This window comes from Bactrocera neohumeralis, chromosome 2, assembly GCF_024586455.1.
Source record: "Bactrocera neohumeralis isolate Rockhampton chromosome 2, APGP_CSIRO_Bneo_wtdbg2-racon-allhic-juicebox.fasta_v2, whole genome shotgun sequence".
Lineage (NCBI taxonomy): Eukaryota > Metazoa > Arthropoda > Insecta > Diptera > Tephritidae > Bactrocera > Bactrocera neohumeralis.
This window is the reverse complement of record NC_065919.1, coordinates 28527677-28541776: the sequence shown is the minus strand read 5'-3', so window position 1 is coordinate 28541776 and position 14100 is coordinate 28527677. Positions and strand designations below refer to the sequence as shown.

General features: G+C 37.8%; 1 protein-coding gene across 1 annotated transcript in view; it reads right to left on the bottom strand.

The window, feature by feature from the left end:
• LOC126767993 (chitin synthase chs-2) overlaps positions 1–13161 on the bottom strand; it is a 50432-nt gene extending 37271 nt beyond the window's left edge. Inside the window, exon 1 of the mRNA XM_050485837.1 lies at positions 12691–13161. The gene's annotated coding sequence lies outside the window, so the exon portion shown is untranslated. The remainder of the gene's footprint in view (positions 1–12690) is intronic.
• Between the last annotated feature and the right edge of the window lie 939 nt (positions 13162–14100).

The window sequence follows — 14100 nt, the reverse complement described above, 5'->3', positions numbered from 1 at the left end:
ATAACTTCGGAATCTCGTTTGGCAGTATCTTAAGCTCGCTGGTTTCATACAATATTACAAGTATATCTTTCTGCTTTATTCACAAACGAAAATTCCTCTAAGAATGAGGCTAAATTGACGTCGACACAAGAATATATGTACACTTCTACTGCCATTAAAGTAAAATATATAAGGGGTATGAATTTGTGTGAATATACACGTACATAAATATTCTTATTTCTTTATAAAAAGCTCGGAAACGTTATGCCACTTTTGAATGCGCGAGCCAAACTCGATCGGCAACTAATCGAATTGGTTGCAGCACAATTATTTTATATACATACATACATATTTATACTTTTAAGTATGCACAAGTCAAGTCAACAAATAAAAAAAAAAACGCCAAAATAATCCAGCTGCAGGCGATTTAGGTCGAGTTATATTGCTTGGAATTGTCGATTGGCTCGAGCGTAGTGGAGGTGGGCATTGCATATTCGAAACGGTTTAAATATATGCTATGTGTGTATAGGAGTTTATCTAATATGTATCAAACACAATTTAAGCGCGATGCTGACCACCTACCATTTTTCTCCACTCGCCTGCCCTTTGTGGAGCCTCACAATGTAGAGCTTGCTGAAATTTCGGGCCAGTCATAGCTTACGCAATCGTAGTGTTTCGATTAACTACTTCAATTACACTTCTGGTACGACTTTTGTTACTTCACCTACACATGCGCACCCCACCCACTCACGGACGGCTTTGGCATACAACAAAGTCAATTTCAGCATTTTTTTCTATTGAACCAATTCAATTGAAAGCTGTCAAAGGCCTTGACGTCGAAAGTAAGTGTTCGCGAAGTGTAGCTGTTGTCCACGCGTAACTGTATCGTTACGTCGAATAAGTCTTTGTCATTACTTTTTGTTGCGATTTGTGTTGCTAACTTTTTATTTCTTTAATTTCAATAGAAAGTGTTACTTGCATTTCCTTATACGGATATGGTTGGACAATCACTTCAAAAGTGGAAAACCGACCACAAAAATATTATTTAAACTGGTAATCAATAGAGGAAATTGTCAATTCCGCGACCACTACTCTCTTTGTCTGAAGTTGATTGCTCTTTCTTTTTTTTTTGTTAAACGAGTTAAGCTAGAAAACAAGTAAGTAGCTAAGAAAACAATAATTGAAGTAATGGATTTTTTGTTGCCGGGGATGTGTACATACATATTTACCTGCTGTATGCGATCAATCTTCAATCAATTATATTCATAAATTTCTATCACAAAAAATAAATCCTAAATTCTTAAGGTACGAGTAAACGGACTGAGAGTTTGTGGTTAGAATTTTAAAAAAGGAAAGCAAAACTATTTGCGCCTACGTCTAATACCTCCATTTGAGCGAAATAAAGCTCTTGATGAGAGCTCTCGATCCAAAAAGCAGTTTAATAGCAAATAGCAACCAGCAGACCCTCTTGCACAGAAGTATTCTCCTGGTAAGAAGGTTTTATTTATTAATTTTTGGAATAAGCCTGCTAAATGCTCATAACGATAGAATCTAGTACTTGGATACCTCGGCGAATATGTCTAAGTGCGATAACTTACATACTCAGTATTTAAGTGAGTTCAGGTTAGGTTAGACTAGACTGGTAGTCTAAAGCCTTCCATAGACCAGTTTTGGCCTTTTCGAAGCCAGATGGAGTTCCGTTACGAAGTCCATGAGAAGTAGATATCCATTATCCAAACTCTGCGGTGTCACTAACGACACCTCTTTCACCGTTTCATACTGTGGGCCCCCAAATGTGAGTATTTCAATGATGTGCTATTCTATCGAGTGTCAGTAGGAGTTTTGTATATTTCCGATTTACCGCTTTACACATGAATATTGCAATTTTACACCCGGGTGGATTGTTCCATCACGTTTTGATTTTTCTTACCATTACCTGATCCAGATCACCTTATAAATAATGCAATTCGATTATTGATAACGTTTTCGGGTATTAGCCGTACACCACTCTTGGCAATCTCGTCCACTATTTCATTGCTCTCGATGACTTTGGGACCTGGAACCCAGTAGAAGTAGAAGTGAAGTCGCTTGGTTTTGGCGAGACTTCTGGCCGATTTTCGAAAGGTGGCCTTGATTGCTGGTTGTCTGTGCACGTAGCTGTTAACTCCGGAGTTGTCTGCTGACGCATTAGAGGCTATTTTCCCGAAGGGAGTCTTACGAGGTTTCAGACAAGGCGATTCCCTATCGTGTGACTTTTTCAACCTGCTTCTGGAGAAAATAGTTCGAGCTGCAGAACTTAGTAGAGAAGGTACCATCTTTTATAAGAGTGTACAGCTGCTGGCGTATGCTGATGATATTGATATCATCGGCCTTAACACCCGCGCCGTTAGTTCTGCTTTCCAGACTAGACAAGGAAGCGAAACAAATGGGTCTGGCAGTGAACGAGGGCAAGACGAAATATCTCCTGTCATCAAACAAACAGTCGTCGCACTCGCGACTTGGCACTCACGTCACTGTTGACAGTCATAACTTTGAAGTTGTAGATAAGTTCGTCTATTTAGGAACTAGTATTAACACCACCAACAATGTCAGCCTGGAAATCCAACGCAGGATTGCTCTTGCCAACAGGTGCTACTTCGGATTGAGTAGGCAATTGAGAAGCAAAGTCCTCTCTCGACAAACAAAAACCAAACTCTATAAGTCACTCATAATTCCTGTCCTGCTATATGGTGCAGAGGCTTGGACGATGTCAACAACTGATGAGTCGACGTTGCGAGTTTTCGAGAGAAAAGTTCTGCGAAAGATTTATGGTCCTTTGCGCATTGGCTACGGCGAATATCGCATTCGATGGAACGATGAGCTGTACGAGATATACGACGACATTGACATAGTTCAGCGAATTAAAAGACAGCGGCTACGCTGGCTAGGTCATGTTGTCCGAATGGACGAAAACACTCCAGCTCTGAAAGTATTCGACGCTGTACTAAGCAGAGGAAGAGGAAGACCTCCATCCGTTGGAAGGTCCAAGTGGAGAAGGACCTGGCTTCGCTTGGAATATCCAATTGGCGCCACGTAGCGAAAAGGAGAAACGACTGGCGCACTGTTGTTAACTCGGCTATAATCGCGTAAGCGGTGTCTACGCCAATTAAGAAGAAGAAGAAGATATATAAACGAAAATCTTTTCAGCTTGGCTGACTAGTATTTGATATGGCCGGTCTCTATTATTTACGTAGGCACCACCTCATAGAGCGAAATCACTAAACTGAAAAAGTATGCTATAATATTGATTTTCAGTATCGCTACTTTTTTATCGGTTATTATAATTATATGGTCAAAAATTGGGATGCTTTCCACCCCGACCATTTTTTTAACCAATAACTGTATTTATATACCATAATATAAAATATAAAGGCTTCCAACATCGATAAATTTATTAATCGATAACTATGCAAATATAGTTTACAACTTTGCGTTTTTAGGTGAGGAGAGTTTTGTTAATTATAATTGTACATACATATGTATGAACATTCCTGATATCGATAAATTTAATAATCGATAGAAGAATTTTAGTTTTCGTTGTCAATCTTTTTAATACTCGATACAGAACTCTAATCCTTCTGTAGTTGTTAAATTTTTATGATAATTATTTATAGGAAAAATAGTCGACTATATACGTAATCGATAAAAAAAGGAAAAAGTTCGTTGTATAATTTTCAACTGTTATTAATCGAACCTCAATATCTGACTAAATTATATCAATGCAAAATTTATTACCAAAATCGATTAAAACCGATATTTAAGTCATACTATTATCGATAAACACTAACCCAACGAAGAATACATTTCTGTTTTCTAACTAGCATATCTAATGCCTAATCTTTTTTGCTAAGTTATTTTAATTAGTATTTAATTTTAATACTGGTTTAATGGATACTAATACAACAAATAGTTAGATACATAAGTATGTGCCTCCAGCCAGCCAGTGCCCACAAGTCGTTTCAGTTAGTAACCCGTTGCTGTGCTAATTGAAAACAAAAGTGAAAGTAAATATTGTGGCAGCGCTGCAGAGCAGAGTTGAGACGTGCGGCGAACAAACAACAACCAATCTAAGCTCAAAAGCTGTCATGAATGTTTGGAAAACGGTAGTTCGAACAGCAGCAGCACAGCAGCAGCGGCGAATACTCATTCATCGAAGCAAATATTGAGTTGCAACTAACAGTTAGCCATAATAAAGCAAAATATCGACAAATAAATGAATATATCGACAAACATATATAATTATATATACAAATACATTCATCCACATATACAATATACACAGCTCCTGCTGAGTCAAGCATACACTAAATTGGTTAATGTGATTGGCTTGATCGTTCGGTGATTGCCAAAAGTGGAGAACAAGCTTTTTGGCAAATAAAAAGTAAGAAATTAAGAAAACGGTAAATTAAAAAATCGGTTAGCCACAACGAAAATTTACGAAAATCACTTTAGCAGCTAAGGTAATGGCTTTGGATTAAGAAAGCTTTTTGCAAGTAAATTAATCCTTATAAAAAATGAACAGGGTGATTCATATAATTATTTTATGACACGATTTTTGATATTAATAGTTCTGTTGCAAATCTTCAGTGAACGTAACTGCATTACAAAATATCCGATTGGACGCCGTTATTTACTTTTGTTCCTAAGAAGAGTTCAATCCAGGCTCTTAAGGCAAATATCGCCTTAACCCAGTAAGCTTTGCTGAAATGACAATGTCTGCCGCAGTCAAGCCTTGGTAGGTAGGTAGGTAGGGGTGCAGCCCTGTTATCTGTCGGGCTCAATTAGCACTTGATGTGCCATTTTGATACACTATTCGTAGAACCTCCTGTATCTGCTATTACGTTTCAACTTCTCTCTCAAACCATTTTGAGGTTTCGATGAAACTACTTATGTCCGATATGCTTTTGGTGGAAATCCATTTAAGGTTTGGTGCTTGATGGATTCCAAGTGTTTTATGTCGGATCTTTGCTAGAGCTGGGCATTCGCAGAGAAAGTGGAAAATTGTTTCCTTGTTCCCTGCTACTCCGCAGCCTCGGCAGATGTCGTTGTAGGGCTTACCCATTTTGGACGCATGTTCCCCAAATGGCCAGTGCCCTGTTGTGGTAGCTGTTACTCTGTAGATACTTTTTCTTGACCTATTTAATAAGTCGTTGGTTCTTTCCTGTCATATGTTGGCCATAATTGTTTAGTTATGACGCATTTTGTAATGTTTTCCACCTGTTATTTGCAACTTGTTGAAATTGTCTATTGATCTCTCCTTTGTTCGATCCTAGCGGGCTTGGTATTAGCTCCGCCTCGGATTCGTTGAGGAAAGCTCCTGCCTTTGCCAACTCATTTGCTTTGGAGTTTGACAGTGTTGCTTTAAAACAAAATTCCATGAGACCTTCAGAGAGCTTTTAAAATGTAATCAATTCAAGACCATAAACAAAAAAGCAGTAGAAGTTTGGCCAAATTTATAGTTAAGGTCTTTCAAAGGTTTCTGCATAGTGTTACATAAAAATATATATTTCCAACGATAGTACTTAATACCAAACCACAAGTCGGTTTTTTCTATTGGAATGCTATTTTTTATACTCGTTGGAAATTATAGTTCTTTGGTTAAAAACCGAGTTATCTAACTCTAACAGATCATCCACAAAACTGTTTTAGAAATAACATCGCCATTTATTTCAGGCATTTTTAACAATCTAACATTCATCTAACTGAGTTTCGAAATGAGATTTTTCCAAGAAATCTCTACAAGAAAAGTAAAATCACATCAAAATCACGCGTAGCAAAAAATGTGAAGAACGCAGATTTTAAAATAAAAAAGGAGACTCTGTACAACTTCGAGGGCTTGTGACTGTTGTCGGAAGCCTACTGAAAGTTTAAAATATGCTTGACAATTCCTTTAACGGCGTGATGCAATATTATTCCAATTTATCGATGAATACACATTTATGATGATGATTAACCGATAGATTTAAATCGAGAAGAAAATCAGTGGTCAATCCCTAAATTATTTGTCTGATTATTCATCGCAGTCAATATACATACATACATATTTTGCTACTCAGTTTATATGTATTATTATACATAAGCTCTAGCAATGAGTCATAATTTTGAGTTTTAAATGGTTAAAGAATTGATTGCAAATACCGTTAAATGAAGGTGACGCCGCTAATTAAGCGAAGAAACGAATGGCTCAGCGGCAAACTGATTAAAACCGCACTCAAGCGGGGCATTCCGGGCCAAGTCTTGTGGAATTACGTTAAAATATCTGGACTGTGTGAGCCATCAGCAACAACAATAATAGCAAGCTTGACCACCGCTGGTATGCCAAGGTAATTTACATTGAATCAAGTGAGAAAAAGAAAGAATACAATTGTGGCAGATCGACGAAGTGAGGAATTTGTATTCTTCGCTTGAAGAGGAACTGCTGAGCTGATGCGTTGTGGTGGACGAAATTTAACACCGGATGCATTAGTTGGCGGCGATATAAGTACGTACATATATACATACATATATGTATGTGTGTATTGTATGTATGTAGTATTCGTTTCAATGATTCACTTTGTTGTTGCGCTGCTGTTTGGTGCAGTTCATAAATGTTGCTGATGAGGAAAAGCTCAAATAAAGCTTTGCTATAGGACAACTCTCATTTATTTTTGATTTGCTTTATTATTGCTTTTATCATTATTTTTCAGATAAATGCCGAATCGCAATTGCATATCGACATTCATAATAAAATTAGAACACGAATTGTTCTTTTTGGGACTTCAAAATTACATTTATTGTTTTACTATATGTTTGATTATAATTTGGATAGATAAAAGAGCCGCGCGCTCATTAATGTTATAATTGTCAGAGAACGCTGATGAGAAGATACAGATCTTAAGACCTAAACTTTAATATTTGATTTGCTTAGTGGCGTTTGGAAGTCTAGATTTGAATCAATTGGACCAGGATTTGCAGTCTGAGTTCAAGAACTTTTAAACGACCTGAATTTGTCCAATATTCGGTGTATCGGTTTCGCACTTCGTTTACTGTAGTACATGACGCGCATCATCCGCGATGCGCACCGATTTTGTTATTGCTGCTGTGGAGCAGAGAATCGAAGAAGACCCGAACGAGTCTAAGATCAAAGATTTTCCGCAACGATCTTGGTTTGCGGACTTACAAAAGCCAATTCGTGGAAAAATTGAAGCCGAATGACGATCAAGCCCATCGCACGTACGGTGAAAGGGGCCAAAACGAGGTGACAACCGATATCGAGTGTCACAAGAAAATTTTGTTCAGCGATGAAGCTCTCTTTTGGTTGAATTGTTACGTTAATGAACAGCATTGGCGCATTTGGAGTAATGATAACCCACAACCGTTACATCCTCCAAAAGTCTCTGTTTGTCCCTCTATGGACAGAGGGAATCATTGATCCATATTTGTTCTAAAATGATGCCGATCATAACATAATAGTCAACGGGGAACGCTATAGAGCCATCATTAATGACTTTCTCGTGGTCATAACATTAAATTACATGCGTTTTATTTCTTCTGGAAACCCAAGTTTCTTAAAAAAACACTCCTTATTAAACCTTCTATCAGACAGCGTAACTTGTATTGGAAATAACTGGAGCATTTGTTTAGGAAATATTTTTAAAAGGTTTGGAGAAGTTAAATTCAGATTTGATTCCTCTCCGAGGAAGTTCTTTAGACTCGAGATATACAATATATAATCTATATAACAATGAGAGTTATTGCTAAACTTTTACATAATACCAATTTATGGGTTATTCATCTGCGAGTAAATATTAAGCTTTCGACGACCTCTTCCTCCAGAAAAGTAGCAGTTTCGCCAAAACAAGACCACACTTGTATAAAGCGGCAGTTATGTGAGTGGATTTCAGAAGGTATCTAAAGAATCATGGGACTTATACAGTTTACAGCTGATTATACCGCGTATCTGTCAATCGTGACAAATTATAAAGGACTAAGGAGTCCAAAACTTTCAGATAATCAAAATTGCATTATATTTCATAACTAATTACCGGATTGAGCCAACATAATTATCTTCGACTGCAAACAATAAACTTACAATAAACAATAACACTAATTATCAATAACAACAACCAAAGAGGGCAATTGTATTTTCTTGCTCGGCATGTGGCTGAAATTCGCATGCTAATACGAGTGAATCAAGATTATTGCTGCCTGAACAGTTAGACAACCCAATTCTACAGCGCGTATTTAAAGAGCCACGAATACCACGCACGCATTGACTAACTGAGCTGAGTGAATGACACACAAATTGAGTGACGAAAATTGGCAGACGCTGAAGTTACACTGTCAGCCAATGAACCAGACAAGCGCGCAGACAAGTGATTGCAGGACGGAGCGGGTATCAAGGGGGAGGCAAACAAATCTATGGAAATTGTTCACATGCAAGCGCGATTGCGCGTACGCTTTTCGTAGCAAATAAGCAAATATAAATAAATGAAGAAACTACATACAGTGTGGAGGCGGTGTAAGGGCAAGGTAGGTGCCGCTGGCAGACGGCAGTGAATTACGATTATGTACTTGGGTATGCTAAGCAGGTTCGATGAGAACGGAATTTTAATGCACCACCACGAATTTCGGCTAAAGAAAATGGTGACAAAAGAGGAAAATATAAAACACGGCTTGGCAAGTAACGAAATGTAGTAGAAAGTAAGCAGAAGAGTAGGAAGCGTGACAATGCAGGCAAGACTGAAGAGAAAGACATTTTGAAAGATATTGGGTCCACAAAAAAGTAATAATAGCAGAAGAGTCTTCTAAAGGTGCCCAGAGAGGGGACGCTCAAAGCCTAGTCGAACGTAAACTCTCGGCTCGGCTTTAAGCGTCCACTCTGCGGGCACTCTTAAGAGATTAGTGTTCCCTTTGTTCTTCACGAAGAAGTATCAGTTGGGAAATGCCTCTCGATCTTCTGGAAATTATGTCTAGTATATTCGAGAACCTACTAGAGTTGTGAATTTAGTAGCTATTGTTTTTTAAAAGTTACTTTGACCTCATGTTTCCTTATTACTTCTTTAATATTTATGCCCTGAATAGGGTATATTAAGTAGGTAGCAATGTTTTTAACGTTCAAAAGAAAACAATTACCTATAATACGTATATCCATAATGATTCCTTTGAGAGATCGATCTTAAGCTTGTTGGTAATTGGGAGCTTAAAGAGACATTTTTGAAAGGTTTTCACGAGAAATTTCGAATTCGGGTAGTGCAGTTGGTGAATCAAAGCTCTCTTTTGATGTAAATAAGAGAGTAAGGAATCTCAGGACAACGTAGCGAGGAAAGTGATAGCAAAAATTTAGTTCTCCCAAACGTGAGTGTCTTATGCTCTGAAATTACGTGTACACCTCGATAATCGAAGACAAATTTCGACATAACCTTGATTTTTGACCTGTTTTGACGTGTTATTTTGGGCTTCGGCTTATCTTTGCCACGATATTCGGCCGATTGATCGTCTGTTTTCGGGTCGTGAGCATAGATTCGAGACTGAGCGCCAGTAATAATAGGTTCCATGACATCCTGGTAGTCGGAAAGCATTGTTTCACACAAGTTAACGCGACGCTGTTTTTACGAAATAATTAAGTGATTTTGGAACCAATCGTGCTTTCACTTTTCTTAGACCCAAATGATCTTTCAAAATGGTTTTCAAACAACAAAAAAATTATCGCCTAAGGCCTTTTCCAACATTCTGAATGTTCCGGCAGCAGAAATTTGATACCGCACACACAATTTAAAGGAACTTCTTTGTTGAATATTTTCATTCATCGCAAAAATCGCCGAAGATCAGAAAGGCAAGTGTATAATAAACACTAACGATTATTTTAATGTGACATTTGGCACAAATATCACTGACCGTCATACCAACCTAGAAAAAAATATTTCGACGATCTGGTTTTCGCGCGAAGTTTTAATTAGAAAGTCTTACCATTCGGATCTAGTGATCCTTTTTCTGTTGTTAATGGGTAACATGAAGGACGAACATCTGTCTTAATAAGACCCGTCGAGTGGTAGCTCGCGAACCTAACCTAGCAGATTATGAGATATATAAAATGCCAAATACATAGGGATGCCCACAGCAGGAACCTCGATATCAAGGGCTTGTGGTCGACAATAGTCTAAGATGGTTCAGTTGCAAACTTAAAGTAATTTAAATGCGACCATTTTCGAACGATTGTGAGTTCAATTTCTCGGGTTTCAATGACAAAACTGAGTTATATCATATTGTGGTTTTCTTTTCGAACAAATTTGTGCTCTGAAATGCAGCCCAAAAACTAGAAGGACTACTCAAGCCGTAAATAAATCATACACGTTTTTATTATTGTGTACAATATGCCGAGAATTATTGAAATGCAGTTCTGTGTACTATATGAGATTAGTAGATTATCAGCAAGAATTGTATCAAAAAAGAAAATAAAGTCTTCTTGACCTTAGTACTACTTACTCGATCCTGAAATTCAAAATAAACACATAATTTCCATCTCTTTGCAGATCCTTGTCCTAAAAACACCTGCTTGGGTTCGTGTTTACGCATTTTGAATTTGATTTAACTTTAAAGTTTTCGGTCATAAAATTCACATTACCGGTATTGCCTGAGTAGACAAATCGAAAATGCAAGAAACAAGTTTCTCTATTAAAACTTGCGGCCACTGGATTCGCCAAAGCAACGTCTTTGCATTGGTTTTTGCTCTGTTTTCGGCACTTCGTGTCTTTTAGTTAGATCATTACGTCTACCGGAGTCTATGCTAAAACGCACGAACAGGCGACATAAGCGAATGGGAAAACGAGTTTCAATAATTAAAACCAAAAGCAAGAAATCTGTAGAAAATCTAAGAAAGCCAAAGCGAAACTGTAAATCCGATTAAAGACGCGTGCTTAAAGAAAAGTGTGATCTTTTCACTTCTTTTAGACGATTATGCGCTAGAAACTAAAAGTTCTAGCGAAGCGCGCTTAACTTCACGCTTGAAAGTGGCGACAACGAAAGCGGAAAATATTGCAAGTTGGAGTAGCGGTGGTCTAACGGCAGCGCAGAGCAGGTGATAACTTTCACAATTAGACAGCTGTGATACATACATATATACATACATATTTATATGCACATATGTTGGTAGGCATGTGTGTATGTTTACATGTTTGTGCAAACACAAGCCAATCAGTTAAGATAAACATGCCTTCACACATGCAATTTTTTAGAAATTTATTCATTTCTTTTGAAAATATTTATGTGAAAATTGCCAACAGTAAAATTGGAAAGCAAGTGCTTCATAACAAATCTAAATTGTGAATTACAAACCAATTTTATATATATTTTATTGTGTATGAGAAGTATGCATAGCGATTTGATTTCTTTCTGCCTCTCACATAAAGGCCCACGGGTGGTATGAGTAACGTGGAAAGCTTCAAGAAAAAAATATACAAAAAGAAATGATAAGAAATAACAAAAATATGCAAATTTCGACAATTAACATTTGCAAATTCGATTTTCCTTTCACTAAACACAAAGAAAAAGATTTTTAGCTCTTTTTCCTGTAAATAACTCAAAATCTGCGTAGCTTATAAGCCAAACTTGCCGAGGCGAGCTGCATGCTTTCTCATGACGCTTTGTCTTTAGAAAAGCTCATAGTTCGCTATGATATTTGCATATAAATGTATATATTTGTATATGCCCACTTCTGCGCTGATTTGTTGATAAAATATTGTTGTTTGTCAGAAAAATATTTTTTTCCATAAATCTCCGCTCTTTTTTTTAATATGATTTGATGATGAACGCTTGTAAATTTTAATAAATTCACAAATTGTTTCACACTTTTGGATTGTTGTTTAATATTTTTGCCTGCTCCCTGCTCTTCTGCTGCTACCTTTCACTATTTCTAGCTTTTCTATCCCCTGTTCCGTTTCCCTTCACCCAAAAGTATTGTTTGGTAATGCGATTTCATAATTCCAAATCAAATTTTTTTGTGTCATTTCATGTACACCACATTCGCAGCGCATAAACACTCGCACACACGCGCACACATAGAAATTTATAAAAAAAAATATTTGTCTACTAGTGGTTGTAGTTTTCTGCTGCTGCCTTGTGTTTGTGCTTTTGCTTTGGTATGTGACTTTTAGTTTCACTCTTAGATTTTCTACAAAAGCATAATTTTACTTTCGTTTCGCAGCGTCTCTCGGGCGTATAATTTTTCACGCATAGTTTTTCTGGCGCAGATTGCTTGCATTACTTTTCAATTGCTTTATCGCCGCACTATTTCGCAGCTCTATTTTGTATTATTTCTTATAATTTTTGCTGCTTCGCTTCTGCCGCTACCAAATGTGTGTTGCGGCATGTGAGCAACTGCGCATGCGCGGCGCAACTTTCGATATACACACAGTACGTGAGCGCCAGCGCCGTGTTTGTTGTGAATGTGTGTGTATAGGTGTGTGCGCTTACAGATATTCAAAGCAATAAAGTTGTAAGCGCAGCTTTTAATTTGCTTTTTGGCTTTGCTAACGTCTACAGAGTGCACACACATACATTTCGAGAACACAAAGCCAATTTTAGCATGATGCGGTGTAAAGTATAAACATATATGTACATATGTATGTATATCCAAATATATGTTTTAAGTAAGTCCCACAACTAGCAGCTGAAACACACTTTTCTTCCGCTTACCTCGCTTTCAAGTCGCTCGTATTTGCTGTCTTCACTTCGTACACAAACACATGCACACCACAAGCGCTCTGCTGCTTGTCGCCTCCGCAAAATCGCAATTTTTCGCACTGCAAACTCAATCGCGCACAACACTCGTCGCACACACAATCGCTATTCAATGCAATTGGCCATATTTACTTTCAATTCAATTCAATTCGCTTTGTTATTCACTTCACTTTGCATTCGACACCGTTATGCATGTGGACGGGTAAATATTTTAACTCAATCCGCCCTTTCACTTTGCCAAAATTTGCTTAAAATTTGGTTTTAGTCGCTTTTAGCAGCAACTTCTTGACTTGTTCAACTTCTGCTTGGTTTGCAGCGTTTAAAAAATTCGTTTTACTAGCCTAAAACGCTTTCAGTACCTAAAACGCTTTCAACGCTCTCTGGTCTGGTCTTTTCACAAACCGTTTCACCCGTTAGCGCACAGCTCTAACTCTGTTCGAGTTCGTTGTCTTCGCCAAACTAAATTGAAGTCTTTCGTTTGTCTTGTGGGCTAGCCGCGTTCGCTTGGTCGCTCGCTGGTTCGGTGCTAATGCACTGGCGGATTGGCTCTTCATGTGGCTAGCTGACTGGTTAGCTGCCTCTTGTTGTTGCTGCTGTTCGATCTGTAGTCTTCTTGGTTGTACGCCTGTGTTGTCGACATGTTATGCGTTTTGTTGTTTCTGTTTTTCTTTTGCGGTATTTCTGCTTTGCGCCTTCTGCTTCGTCTTGTTTTTCTTTCGCCACGCAATTCGTTTCTTTGTTGCGGTCCGTTTCTTGGTTATTTCATTTATTTTCGAGTCTAGTTAAAGTTACATACGTTTTGAAATGGGCGCAAACCGGTTACTTGCAGTCACTTGCTGCTTAACTGGATTTATTTGTGTATAAATATTCAATATATCCACAAATATAAAGGTAGTATGTATATTTCTGCTTCGCCAAGGGTTCAAGAACTTAAGGGAATACCTATGGATCCTAACGTTTGGAATTTTAGAGGCTTAAACTTTGAAACATTTGTGCAAAGGTGCAGAGCGCACTCAGACTAAGGTCTAGTTTTTGCTGACAATGCTTTAACGCCGTGAAGAATATACTCAAACCTATCGCAGAAGCTTGTTTGTACTACAGATTAGGTTAGGCTAGTTTAGATTATAATGGCCGGCTGTTATGCCCTACATAGACCCACTGGTCTTTAGTTATTCTAGAATTTTAATTTGAGTTAAAGTATATAGGATTCGGTATATAGGATATCAACGTTTTTTGCGAACTTTAAAAGTGATTTGTTATCTATTTTTGATACTTCGTTTAGTCCCCTGAACTACAAAGCTCCTAGATATCTAAGGCGAGTTCAAGATAGTGCGCCAGCATCTCTCACAGGCCTACTTCCCTGCT